A 14,826-nucleotide genomic window follows, 5' to 3' on the forward strand; every position below is an offset into this window, starting at 1 on the left:
TCACCGACCAAAGTGCTGTTAGAAAATGTCTCCGAATGTTGTTGCGGAATTCTGATGAAGACCTCCAGCAATGGGCAGACTAGAACCCAGATGCCGTCGACTGCCGCTGAAGCTAAGGTTCTCAAAAGGTGGTCCTTGGGCCCCTGGTGGTCCGAAAACTGTCATTTCAGGGTCTGCAAAATAGTTTGCAATGAACTATATCAAATGTGGGTGGGGGGGGGGGGAGCCCATCCATACCAAGTTATGGGGACCGGCATACCAATGAAACCAAGAAAATAAAACGACATACCACCTCAATCGCTGTGGTATTATTTCAATGTGTACAGATGCAAAGTGTGAACTGGAATGGTTTGGCTGCATTATGAAGCGTGGAAGGAGGAGGCAACTAGCTCAGATATCTCTTAATTGGAGCATTTGACCGTGAAAATTGGGAACTATTATAAAACATAAAGAATGAAATGTAGAAGAGGAATTACAACAAAGGTAAAAATTCTCTTAAGAGAATTTTACAGTGAAAATTTGAATGAATGAAAATGGCTAAATTCATCTGCTTAATTCTTATGCCTGTTTTAGACGGTGGGGAGTACGGAATATATTATTGCAAACAACGGCTTTACCTTGAGCTTCCCTTTCGGACAGACGACATTTGTGCGAACATAGCAATGAGTTGAGAAGCGCCCTCGCCTCATGCACACGAAGAACAATGGACGTGAGCAGAGTCGGATTGCCTGATTCGTCGTTCTGTGTTGCGTCTATTAGTTACCGCACCGCATAAATAACTGCCGGTGCCCCGCCGTAAGACAGTTAAGCATTTCAAGACCAAGGCACTTGGTGAAGATTGGCAGGTGAAAGTGAGGCTTGCAGGCTGACCTGCGCACGAGACCTCCTCGTTGGCGACTCATAATCACTACTCTGAGGGAGTCACGTGAGCTGCTAAAAGGATGCCAAAGTCATTATGGGAGTACTTCAAACTCCACTTAAAGAACACTTTATAGCCTATTACCTTCACTGTATTTACAGGACACCCGCGGGCAGCTTTTTGGGTTTTGTAATACATTTGCTGGTGGCGTGGCAGGTGTCCGTGCGCTGTGGTAAAAGTACACCAGGGATGACTGAATAGAGCAGGTGAAAAAAAAAAATGCTGATGATCTATAGGAGAATAGCGTATACTTACGATACCGCGGCTTCACAACAGGTCTCAGTCAAGAACCATAATTTCCGGGGGTCATTAGGGTAGAGTATATTTTAGATTGTGCATTTAAGATATTGAGGAGTAGGTATAATAAAATGAGAGTCGACCTTTTCCTCCTCTACTTTAGTTTCCAAGTTGAAGTCACCGTAGCGCAACACGTGATAGACCAAGACGAAACGTGCCGCTCGTGCGACGGTATCTCCAAAGCGACGTGGAGTAAACCAAGGCGGACGCACAACAAAAACAGAAAAATAAAAATCTTGCGAAGAATTTGAACCGGTACCACTCAAGTGATGAAGTGAAAACCGAGAGCGGAGTTTGCACAGCCTGCCGATGTGGCATTAGCATTTTAGCCAGCTTGCGAACTGCGCAGCCACCAAAGCAAAGCAGCGATCAATCACGTCATCTTTTGATCGCGCACATCTCAAGTAGCCGATGCCGTTAACGCCGTATGTCAGACCGTAACTTGAAAATTAGAGTGTGTACTTTTGAAGAAGCATTCATGAATTCTTGAGGGACGCATTGTTAGTAGTTCGCAGTGTTATCTTTAGTCTTGTAACATTGGTTAAAAAAGGTTTTAATAATTGTCTCTGTTCGTTATCTTTTTTCATTCTGTTTTAAAAATGAACTCAATGGTCATAAAATGTTGAAGTACGCTATAGTTCCCTTATTTGTCAGAAAAAAATGCTTTAGAATTAGCAATTTGAAAACAGTGATTTGTGAAGATGGATGGAGATTTTTTTTTTTTTCATATCCTGAGATGCTACTGAAATGACTCTACAACCGCTCTGATCACAGAATTACTTTGCTTGTTTTTACAAATCGTGCGCATCCCACCCAGCAGGTCAGAATCCCTCTACGATATCATAATGAACACGGTACGTCCTCACAGAACCTATAATGTCGCGTTTTTTTTAATTTGTGTGGTGGCATTAAAACGCTGCTCATTCATCATGTATAACATGACCTGGTAGCCTGGCAGGATACGCTCGGATCACTGGAGAAGACTGCCTCTGGCCCCTGAGGGTCAACGGCATCCGTGCCATCGCATCGCCGTGACGTGACGTGGGGCAATGGAGGGAAAATAAAGAGAAGGCTTGGCGAATGGCGTCATCGCCGAGGCCATCAGAGCTGCTCAGGCAACGACGGTCACCCGCAAAGCTGACCGGGAGCGTGCTTGACGCACGCCCGCTCTGATCGCGGAAGCGCTTGGCCGGATGCCCGAGGAGGGACGACCGACACCGTGTCTCTTTCGCCGCCTCCGTCAGGCAAAATGTTTGAAGGCTCACAACTGGCATGGGATGAATGCGGCGGTTCTCTGAAGTTCTGGCACTGTTTTTGCGACGTGGTCCGGTTTTTATTTTGTATTTTTTTTTCAGCCTTTACAGCATCCATAAGATCTGATCATGCCACATACGGTGCGGTATATGGTGACGACTGACAAGAACATTTTCCATTCGTGAGTTTCAATCCATGTTGAACAATCAAAGCCAATTAAAGATCATTGCCAGTCATTTCCCGACAATTAAGCGTTTCCTGCCCGGTTTGAGTCCAGCGCAGTGCGTAAATGTCTCACCAACAAAGAATTACAATCAATTAGAAACACAGAAACGCCTTTGCTTCCTGCAATGCCGAGCTATTTCCACTGACATTTTGTACTTGTTATAGTCCTGAATAACATTTGATGATATGTCAGAGATGAAAATTTTGCAAAGTAACAACCGTATAATTCATTCATGATTTACATATTGATACATAATATATTTACAAAATCTGCATGTGATGTGCAGGTATTAAATTAAACATCCCGCAAAATGAAATTCCATGCGTACAATGTTAAAAAAAAAAAAAAAAAAAACACGATACATTGAGATCGCAAAAAGTCGACCGTTATATGGCGAGGGCCGACCGCATTTTAATTGTGTGAAATGTGAATGACGCACGGAGTTGCAGTCATTCGGGTTCGCCGCGCAATTACTTCAGTATCGGTGTTTGCTCCGTGCTCTTTTGCGAGTGTTTTCATTTTGTATTTGCGTGTTTGACTGTTTGTCCCGTTCGCTGAATGTATCGATATGTCTCGAATCGACTTTGATGAGAGATGCACACCAGGTATTCGGTATCGGCATCGGTTGTTTTGACGTTGCTGATGATTTGTTTGAATTGAATTGACATTGTTGGGCATTAATAAATACGACAAAAGTTACATTGAATCGAAGCGGACTGTAATCGCACTGAATTGAACCAAATTGAATGATTACATCTTAATATCGTTACACTGCTGAATCGTACCGTATCCCATGTATAGAGAAAGGTATCAAAGTGTCTTGTGTTGTTGATTGACATGCAATGGAATTTATTGTTTGTGTTTTCTTTTCCGATATTACACGGGAAGCGGACAATGAAAAAAAAAAGGGCGTCATAAATGGCGATTGCAAAATTGAGGGGGGAAAAAATTGCAATGAGATGCTTTTTCAAAATTGCCGTAAGTGAAGGTACCACTGCTCGTGATTTGTGTTCATTTTTAAAAAAAGGCCCACCATGTCACTGAAGCAGGTACAAGTGTCCGCCTCGCCATTGCAGCTTGTCCTCTAAAGCGAAGTTGCTGACATTGTTGAAGGGATGAGAGTGCGCCAAACATGCGTCTCACTTGACTCTTTTCACATCACTGTAAACAAATTAGCAATGGTCTCCCCCCATTGAGATTGCTGTATCCATTTGCGCTGTGGGAGCCCAGGTAGGCACAGGGAGATAGGCATCCGCTGTACAAATATGGAAACCAAGTGTCCACTTATTCCACATGTAATAATCGGCCGGCCAACTGTAGCGCGAGATATCGGCCTAGCTGTCCGCGCGCTGATAGAGCCGTGCGGCGGTAATAAGAAATCACCCAGAGTGTGTCACGGCTAGATAAGTCAACATGTTTGTGTGTCTACAAGATATATATATTTACGCCGAACAGGTAGCAGGCAGCCCACATCTAATTGACTCTGCAGCCACAGTTGCCACTCTCACAGTAGAGTGGATGAGGGGCTTACGGGGTAGAGCAGGAGATTAGCGCCGACGTCTCTGCCACATCAATTAGAACCCGCGGCTGGGGTCGGGGACAAATCACCACCACTGTCTCTTCGAGGCCGTCCGGCGCAAACCGGCTGCGTCGGAGGTCACGCGACCGGCCCAGGCCCTCCCGGCGCGCCCCCGCTCCTGTGGGCTGGTGGTCCAGACTCCCCTGTGGAGGGAGGTGCCACAGAGAGTTTCACGACAAATGGCCAGATGTGCCCAACGTGGCCCGGCGCGGTAGGGGCACGCTGGGGTAGGAGCGCTCCGCTCTTGTCCTCGGTTTTCAGACTGCTTCATTGAGCTGCGCTTGACTGTCACCTTACCACATCTCAAGAGTTTCAGGGAAGGGATGTTTTTACATCGCCGTGCGGTTTAAAGCTTCATTTATACGTGCCGCGTATGGCGAGCATGAGTTGAATACAATTGTACCTTGATTGATGTCATTTCAATGACTTGCATAGCAAGCAAATACCGTATTCCCTATTGAAATGAATTGCCATGCTATTAATCCGTTCCAGCCTCCATAAAAGTACCGCCGTTTTAAATCAAGAAAAACATCATGATATAGGAATCAAGTGTAGGGATTGCCCATTGTGGGAAAGTAATCATCACAAGTACTTAAATGACATACGTGGCACATGCATGCTGAAAGCAGCGCGAGTGCATTCAGCACAATTAGCTTTTCCTTGACAATGATGTTTTTATGATCGTGACAAACCAAAATCAAAACCATGATTACATTTCGATGAATTGCCTGCTATCGCTGAATTGTGACCATATGTTCATTTCATTATTTAAATACTATTTTAAAGCGTCATGACATTCCACAGACTTTTATTCACCTTTGCTTTACCTCTTACAAACACTTCCTATTCTCTTAAACACGGTTTGCACTCCTCACGGGAAACTCATACTGTCCACTAAACCCAAAACAATCACAAAACGCACGGCCGTGCCTCATTCCGAGCTAACATGAGCACACAAATGCGCGTCATGTCGTGTGGGCCACCGGGCCAGAGCGGCATGAGGCCATCACAGACAGTTAGTGAGCCTCTCTGCCTCCCTGGTGCTGCTGAACCGGACAGAACCCCCCCACCCCACCCTCTCCACAATACATCCAGATCTGACTCCTTCCCAGCGGGGGGCCGACATCAGGCATTAAGTGTTGTAGACTCCGATAGCCCCAACACCTCCGTGTTGGTCTTCAACTCTTAACATGATCCCTCATGAGTGCACAAATGTTCACAGACCGCCAAATTCTCTTTTGTGATACCTCTGCCAAGAACAAACCAAAATGTTATGTTTTACTGCACTGAAAAATATCAAATTGTTCATCTCATTAATGAGCTCTCGGGGCAACAAACAATTCTAGTCGAAAGCAACCAGAATGAAAAGAGAGGTGAAATCGCAGAGACTCTTGAATGTCTCGTCTGGAGTCTCATGAAATTTCCATCAGGCTCCTCCTGCGTGGAGCTGAGTGAGAGCGGCAATAAATTGCAAAGTGACTAAATGAAACGAGGTAGGAGGCTCCTGCTCGGCACCAATTACCCCTTAGACGCAGCCATTCATATGGCTGCGTGTCCGCTTATATCAGGGCTCCTCTGGTCCACAGTGGATCTGTCACACCAACACCCACGCACGCGTCCAGCGCGACGTTTTAGGACAACAAAGTGCAGTTTGACTGCCCGGGCCAATCACAAGAATGCCACCACTTCCTGCCTTTCATGCAGCATGCCGTTTTCTAATCAATTATTAATCAAAGTCCTGTTTTGAAAGTCCAACTCAAAGGCACGTCTGCCACACTGAAGTGTTTTTTTTTTTTCTTTTTCATGCTTTCATTGACGATGCTCTTATGTGTTTGTGATGAGGTGCTATTATGTGCATCTTTACGCAGCGGAAGGTGATTGATATGCGATAAAGGACACGCATCATGAGCATGACTTACTTACAGTTTAGGTGGGTGTCAGCATAGAAATTTTTTTTTTCCATTAAAAATATCTTGAACCACACAACTACAGTATGTTCATCTAATATTTTGATGTATATATAGACATGTCATCACTTCAAACGCTCTACATCACTTGACTGTTTTATGATACTTTGCTCTTGTGCATATTTTAAAAGAGCTTCCTGTTTCACATCGAGCCAGATGTGTTTTTTTCCCCCACTTGGTAAATGAAGTCATCATTTAGAAACTGCGTTTTATCTTTCCTTGGGTAGTCTCTGTGTGACATGAAAATTGGTCTGATCAACTGAAACCTTTGTGTGTGATAAATATGCAAAGAACACAGGAATCAGGAAGGGGGCAAATACTTTTTCCACAGCACTGGACACTAATGACACAATTACATTTAATGTCAACAATTCAACAGTTTCACCACCTTTTTTGCCTCATTTCAATGGACGTAGTGCTGCTCCTCCTGCATGATTATTAGTTGTTCTTTGCAGACGATAAAGAAGATATACCGGCAACTATAGTGACAGTGACCACGTGTTGCACCGCCTGTTATTTTCAAATATCTTTTTTAAAGTGTTATAAGCAACATTGATGCTATTTGTTAGCCTATCTATGTCTATATTGTTTCCCATTAGGTGTTAGCATTAAGCTAGTGGAATCTCAAACAAGTTATGGTCACTATTTTTTTTTTTTTTTAAATACACTCTTAAGTCTTTCCTCTCCGCTCAGTTTGACAGAAAACGTCAATGATGCAGGACAAGCTCAGAAACCCTACTTTTGAGACTGGGTGACTAAATAAACACTTTAAATCATTATTGGACCACCACCACGAGGGGGAATCTGCCTCACAGTCCCACCACCGATTTTAATGGAAAATGGAATGAATAGCTATGACTGCAGTTCCACCTCGATTCAGCGGTTCGATAAAAGATTCATCCATTGTTTGGGGGCGAAACTCCCAACACCTCCACGCACCTTTTATTGGGAGACAAATTGAAGCGTGGGCCGAGAGCGGGCCGGGTGGTCGACGCGGGGAATCTATTTAGCCATCCCATTCCAGGGCGGAGCGGCCAGTGGATCCCTTCAAAGGCGGCGGCAACAATGTGAGTGACATCGGGTCACGCAGCCTCCTCACAGCCACCTGGCTGATAGAATTGTCCTGTGGGGAAGAGAGAAGAGACGTGTGAAGCACTGCTTTTTGCCACGGCCATATCTGATGATTGATGGCTGCGCGGCCAGTGTGAATCTGCCCTTTTTAAATAATTTATGTTGCCTATCGCTATGGACAAGTACTTTATAGCGGGGTTGTTATTTTTCCATTGACTGCAGAGATCAATACTTTAAAGACATGACATAGGCCACTAATGAAGTACTTAAATGGCTCTCTGGAGTGCAACGCATAGCGGTGTTTACTCCCAAGTAAAAAGTGAAAACAGGTTTATTGCTCTTCTTTGTAAACTTATATTTTATTGGACACATAAAAACAAGTTGCGGGATACGGTGGAAGTCTCTTTGAATGTGGCATTTCAAGTGCGGGCAACATCCCAAAATGGCAGAAATGAAGAAGAATTTTGAAAATGCTCACGTACAATTTATATTTGTGCATAAAAAATATGCAAAGTACGCCGTTTGATATAATTTAGTACAACACTTGTGCATGAAAAACAACTTGAGGTTCTGCTTTTTAACATATCTGCAATGACTGTCTTGCTGGAATACAAATAAATTACCAGTGAACTTGACAATAAAAATGACAAAATGTAACGTAATGAAATGTAATGCGAAGAACAAAAAAAAAAAAGATCACAAAAATTTGCAGTGCCATGTGTTTATCCCCCCCCCTTACAACGTGACAAATTAGCTCAACAACGGTGTTTGAATTCCTATTAAAGTTGATTAATTCTCATCATTAGTTGATCACACAACAGCCCATAAAATACACCAAATTGATTTCTTCACTGTGATTAATACGCGAAACACTTGAATTCACTTCAATAAATCAATTTGTGATTCAATTACATGATCGTGTTTAAATACAGAGCTAATAGTGTGCATAAAGTAGTAGCGCGCCAGCGATCATGTATCATTTGGTGGGCCGAAGACAAGGAGCAGAGGCTCGTCCTTAAATGATGAGCGAGAGACAATTGAAATAGGTTATAATTCTACTTCCCCATCATGTTATAGAATTTTATGGTAACTAATACTTCTTTTTTCTTTTTTTTTAATATACTGTAACTCGGGACGGGTTGAGAATAACTTCCCATCATGTTATAGAATTTTATGGTAACCAATACTTCTTTTTCTTTTTTTTTTTTTTTAATGTACTGTAACTCGGGACGGGTTGAGGCACAAACAGCCAAAGTCAAACAGATGAAAGCTCTTCCTTGCTGGATGCAACAGCTGAAAATACCCGACGAGACTATGGAAGCCGTGTAAGTTGAAACACTCTCAAGATGTTTCATCCAATTTAGCACCGGGAAAAGACCTTGGAAAGCCGCCAGGTCCAGTACGAACGAGATCGCGATGACAAAGCGGTCAAGCCCTCCTTGTAGCTTGACAAGGCTGCGGCGGTGCCGTCCTCAACCGGCGATTGTGCCGATCGGTCGACAGATTTCACGGAACAATCGTCGCGAAGAATTCCACCTCTGCCATTGTGAGCTTTTACTCTGGAAAGGGCTCATTAATAAATCTAGAACGTAGACGTACGAGCTCCACAATCGGTTGGCCGTGCCTCTGTCATGTCTCATTTTTGTTTCAAGGTTTGTTTGAACCGCTTCCAATGTTTGACGCATCAGGGAAAAAAATATCATTTTAAAAATAAAATTCTTTCGAACAATTTACACGTATTAACAGAGATGTTTTTCCTTCAGTTATCTCTGACAACAACTGTGAAATTCGCCAAGAGTAAATAAAATGCTAAATTAGCAAGCGGCGTGAATTATCGCCTTCATCCGCTCGCCGTTTCCCCAAAGTGGGATTGAATGAAATGCGCTGTAATGGAGCTCGCTCTCGGGGAGAGCGAGACGTTTATGAGTGGCCGGGGGTACGGCGGCTGCCTTTCCCCCTGAGAGATAGAAATGTATGCCGTACACCCCGCTGATTGTTGAGAAGGTAAAGAACCAATGGCGGCATGTTGGGGAGGTTTAATTTAAAGTGTGTTTCTCACTAGGCTGCTCACAACACTTAATTAAACGCTGCTGTTTTGGCAATGACAAATGCTGCCGCGCTGGCGGAAGCTGGGCTGCTGTGACTGAGCGGCTTTTGTAATTTCTCTCATGTGCAGCGATGGCCACATCCAGGTCACAAACTGTAGAATTAAAAGAACTAAACAAGATTTCGACATGGGGGAATGGAGGCTGGAGGAAAAGGGGGTGGATGGGCGGACGGGTGGGTGGAGTCATTTCTTTTGTCTGCAATCAGTCTACATTTTCATCCTTCTCATTTTTTTTTTTGGCGTAGATTTATGAGCGTCTGCGCCTGTGGTTTTCTACCCTCATTGCCTTTCACACTGACTTTTCCTTAGGCACTTGTCCGCTTGATGGAGGCTTCAACATTTTACCAAAGAAATCATGAATAAAACGAATAGCGGGCACCTGCGCTGAATATTACGACTTCATAATAGAAGTGATCTTTGCATGACTATTGAGTTGTTTCCAGCAAAGGGGCCAGTGAGTGCATGTGCAAAATATGAGGCGGGTGGGGGGGGATTTGCTGTAAGTGCAGCGCACAAAAGCGCGGAGGCTCGGGCCAGTCAAGAAAGTGACAGGCAGTGACTAATAGCTTTGTTTCAGGGGAAGAAATCCAATTCATGCCAAACATGCCTTATTTTGTTTCTGTAATGGTGTGGCCGGCGCGCATTTCATGAGATCCACTTAAAAGTAGAAGCCGAGGGTCGCTCGCGTCCGCTACCGAGCCTTACCTGATGCTGTTATGAAGGTGCACAACTCTGTTATACTACCAGGAAATAACCACACAAGATGCCTGCGAGGCATAAACAGGAGCTGGAGCATTACATTCAATAATGTAGTCAATTCATTTTTTTTTTTAAAGATCTCAATTCTTATGTCCCTTTTTTATGACCAGAGTGAACTGTATTATGTCTTTTTTTTAACCTTATATGTCACTCTGTTTGTGCGATTTTATCACAGTGCTGTGCTGCTCTTTGAAAAAAAAATGCTTTATTTCGATTGGTATCGGCTTTATTTTTTTTATTTATATGTATATTCTATTTAGTCATTTATGTAGTGTCGAGATAAATTCTGCGTCGAAGAGGTGCAGTCCACATGTTTACATATCATTCTTGTAATAACGTGTCTTTCAGATTAATTCACGGTTCATTTAGTTTAGCGTGACCATCCATCCATGTTCTAATCCGAGGGTCGCGGGGGGGTGCTGGAGCCTATCCCAGTGGTCTTCGGGCAGGAAGCGGGGGACACGCCGAACCGGTTGCCAGCCAATCGCAGGGCACACAGAGACGAACAACCATCCGCGCTCAGACGCACACCTAAGGACAATTTCGAGTGTTCAATCAGCCTGCCATGTACGTTTTTGGAATGTGGGAGGAAACCGGAGTACCCGGAGAAAACCCACGCAGGCACCGGGAGGACATTCAAACTCCACACAGGAAGTCCGGAGCCAGAATCGAACCCTGCGCTTCTGCACTGTGAGTCGGACGTGTTAACCAGTCACCCACCGTGCCGTCCTAGAGCAAAACATTGATGCACAATAAATACAATATTGTTTATTGTAATAAAGATGAATTTATTGCTGATGTATGTTAAAATTGGATTACATTTCTAAATCATTCAGCCTTCATTGCCACTGCCGAATTTAGTTGTCAAGATCCTATTTCACTGGGTATGAATGAAACTATTGTAAGACACGGCTACATTCGAAATTTTTTTCCTAACGTATTTTTATTGCTTTATTAAGAAGGACTACCTCTTAAGTAAAACCTCCCATGTAAAATGTCACTTTGGTCGTGTATTTTATTTTTTTCTTAAAGGGGCTGCAAACACCTCAGATGTATTTTTGTTGCGTGAATGCCAGAGACACACGGCAGCACCCGTTGGAGTTAACAGTGCAGCACTTTTGTGTTCCCTAGCACAAATCATTAATCATGCGGCCGGCCATATTCTTGTAGTGCCTGTGCTTTCATTACTGGGCCTAATTAAACAGTTCTGTGAACTGGAATCTCAGATTCCACTGTTACAGATTATCATTAATTACGCCGAAAGTGCTCAGAGATGTTGGACTCAATTATATTGTGCTCAACCCCGGCAGTGGCGTGATTCATTGTTGGAAACGCTCCACGGCCGTACCGTCTCTGGTTATCGCCCACCTCCACTTTTGTAAATTGGGCTCTGCCAGCCAACAAACTAAGAATTATGTGCTGGTTTTTTTTTTTTTTTCATTACAAACATGTTGGAGGGGCCCAGACCAATTAAGGCCGGGATATTTGGTGCGGAGTGATGAGGCAGGCACCGGTGCACGGAGATGGGCGGTGTTGGAGGAGAGCGACTGTGGCAATGAGCTCGCCGTGCACAAGTCGCGGCTTTATTACCACGCTCGGCGCATGCCTCCACATAAGGATCCGACTGATTATGCTTCATCCTCAATATTCCAACGTTCTCATTATTTGTAAGAGTAAAATTGGAATTTGGACTCAATATCGTGTCGGTGGCAAGAGAGTACACGGATTCCGTTGGCTTGGAGGTATAAATTGAGACTTCCATTCCAGCGTACGTTGCTTGGAGGAAAAGTGTCAACTTTTCATCATGTTTGTGTATGACAAGTAGGCTCGGAAGCTGCTCAGCAACGTGAATATTACTTCCGTAGCCCGATGTGTCTTCCGATGACACAGTGCGCGAGTGAGATTATTGCCCGCCTTTTTTTTTTCCGAGGGTCAGACAACGGAGACGATATTCGGAATCAAGGGAGGAAGTTGCGGCATAAGCTCGCGCCTTAGCATTTTTGCACAATTTCATAGCCCGCATTTTTAATATATATGAAAATCAGCCTTTGTGCATGTTTCTTTTCTAATATCAACGGCAGGGATTTTTATTTTATTTATTTCTTTTTGGGTAAAATTTCAGTATCGGCAAGATCTCATGATCAACATCATTTTTTTAAAACTGCGGTCACTGCATGAATCCCTTTCCAAAGGAGAATAGAAGAGGCAAAATTCTGGCTTTGGGGATCCTTTTGGTGACACAGCAGCAGCTCATTGAAAATGTAATACACTACTTCCAAGTCACAGGTCACCTGGCAATCTGAATTTTAAAAGGATTGTGAATAATATTCTGTTTTATTTTCAAAATGAACTATGTGGCCTCCATCACGAATCCAATATATGTCTTAATCTTCTGGGCTCTTGAAGTCCACGGCTCCGGAACAAGGCCTTTGACTCCTCAACTTAATAAGGAAATCACTTGTTTTCTCATCCATCCTGCCAGGAACTGACAAAGCAGGAAAGCTTTTTCTTTTTTATTTCCCAAGTCAATGATGAAGCATACAATTTGTGCCGGAGTGTACTGTAATGCTTTGCGAATACAGAGGAAAAAAGGGGCCCTCCAGTCAAGTGGAAGCTTCACAGATTCTCATAAGAATTTAGTCGGAAATCATGCAAAGAATCGGGCAGAAAAGAGCAAGTTTGACAGCAACGGGGAAAACGTACAACATGGAAAATGCTCTACGCGGGCACCAAGGCGTAACACTTAATCAGAATTCCACTGCAGTTTGGGGCAGATTATTACAATAAATGAATTGGAGGGAAATACAATGAGAATTTAAGTAGTCCAAAACTGCCTTTTTTTTGACAACGAAATCGTTTTTTTTTCCGTCAAATAATTATTGTCGTGGAGACGAAGAACCTCAACATTAAAGCGAAATATTTGTTTTAATTCTTTGGGTTCGTGAACAGACAACAGCTTAAAGCTGTAGAATGCATTTGCCGATGAAACTCTACGCACTTTAGTGACAAGAAACTGCAATTTCTTAAGGAATTCCTCAAGTTCTACGGCATTCTTTAAGTGGTCTTCAGAAGTCTGGAGTGCCCTGCCTGTGGAATGCCTGACTGACTCACCATGACATCTGAATTTTGGCCTGTTTTGCTGCCGCTTCACCTCATCATGTTTTCGGTGTATTTTCATAGCACGAGATTAATTGGTGTCAAATAAAATGAGCAATACATGACAGCACAAAATGGTCATTGAACACTTTTCGTCTGGAATCATCGAACTGTTTGGTGAAAAAAAAGCACAGACTTAAAAAGAGTGAAACACGTGGTGGGCTCTGTTGATTTTCAGCTGTTTGAGTTGCCACTCGGGGTACAAATATTAAAATGAGATTTTGGGTTATGCCGTGAACTAAACATGGTTGACAGCAGAAGGGAATTTAAGCATTAATTACGCACTAACCTTTTCAGAACAGATATTTGGACATGTAACCAACTACTGTGGAAATGAAAACATCCAATGACCAATACGTATCCACTCACATCAGCATAGTATTCCAAGGCCCAGCGCCCCAAAACATGTCATGGAGATCCTCCCCTATTTATCCTAAAATAGCCGCTTAACTTTGAGTGACACTAATTCTTACTACATGCAGCTGCGGAAGCCTCATCACTTCCCCCTTCCGTCTTTGTCAGAAAATTACAAGAGACAAGAGTTTATGATGTCCCCAGTGTGCAAATTCCTTTTATTCTGTCAGATTGCGCCATTTGATCTGACGTCGCCCGGCATTACGGCCTCCCGTGCCTGCCAAAAAAGAAGGGACCTGTCAGGCGAGGGGAAGAGCAGTGGGGATCATCGCTCGGCCCGATCCGCATTCCCCGCACACTGTCATCTCCTCCGACTGTACAAGTCAACACAAATAAAAGTGAGGAGGCAGAAGCCGTAATGGCTGGGAGAGAGCCCGGGCAGGGCGGGCTCCTCGTGGCCATTACTTTTATTCAAACCTCACAGATGACATGATGTGAAAAATGAGCCTGTGTCTTGTCGGGTGCCCATTAGTGAGATAGCACATTATCTCCCCTTTTTCACATTGAATCTCCTCCCCGCACGTGGCGGCAGATGCCGCCGACGACTCACTCACTTTTATGGGCTCTTGACTGCCATAGTCTTTTAAATGCAGGAGGTGGGGGGGCGCACCGGGCAGGGATGACGTATCGCTGTCAGTGCTCTTTACCTCCCTGACAGCTGCTTTCACTGGATCACTCTTGAAGGCTTCGCTCGGAAACGGACGGCTAATGTCTTTCCTCTCAGAGGGATGCGTGACTATTGCGGCACAGGTGGCAAGTATGTGGCCGTGCAATTGCAGCGCAATTTACGAAGGAACGGTCCAAATGCTGGAAATAGACTCTTTCAAGCACAGAAGATTTCTTGGCGTCTAATAATATGAGCGAGGCAAGAATTGTTTGCTATCATTGCTTATCAATGATTGCTATGGGGGGGCTGACTGAAAATACTCAGCCGTCCACACGCCCCACTCCAAAGGCCCTTGAGTGCGCTTGAGACTTTAAGTGAGTCTACAAAGAGAAATGCATGAAAAGAGAACACAGCAGAGCAATGTTCAGGGGTTGTGGTCAGTGGCAGGGGGGCTTGGGTTTTTTCTGGGT

This window comes from Hippocampus comes, unplaced genomic scaffold (assembly GCF_001891065.2).
Source record: "Hippocampus comes isolate QL1 unplaced genomic scaffold, H_comes_QL1_v1.1 scaffold321, whole genome shotgun sequence".
In the NCBI taxonomy this organism is placed as follows: domain Eukaryota; kingdom Metazoa; phylum Chordata; class Actinopteri; order Syngnathiformes; family Syngnathidae; genus Hippocampus; species Hippocampus comes.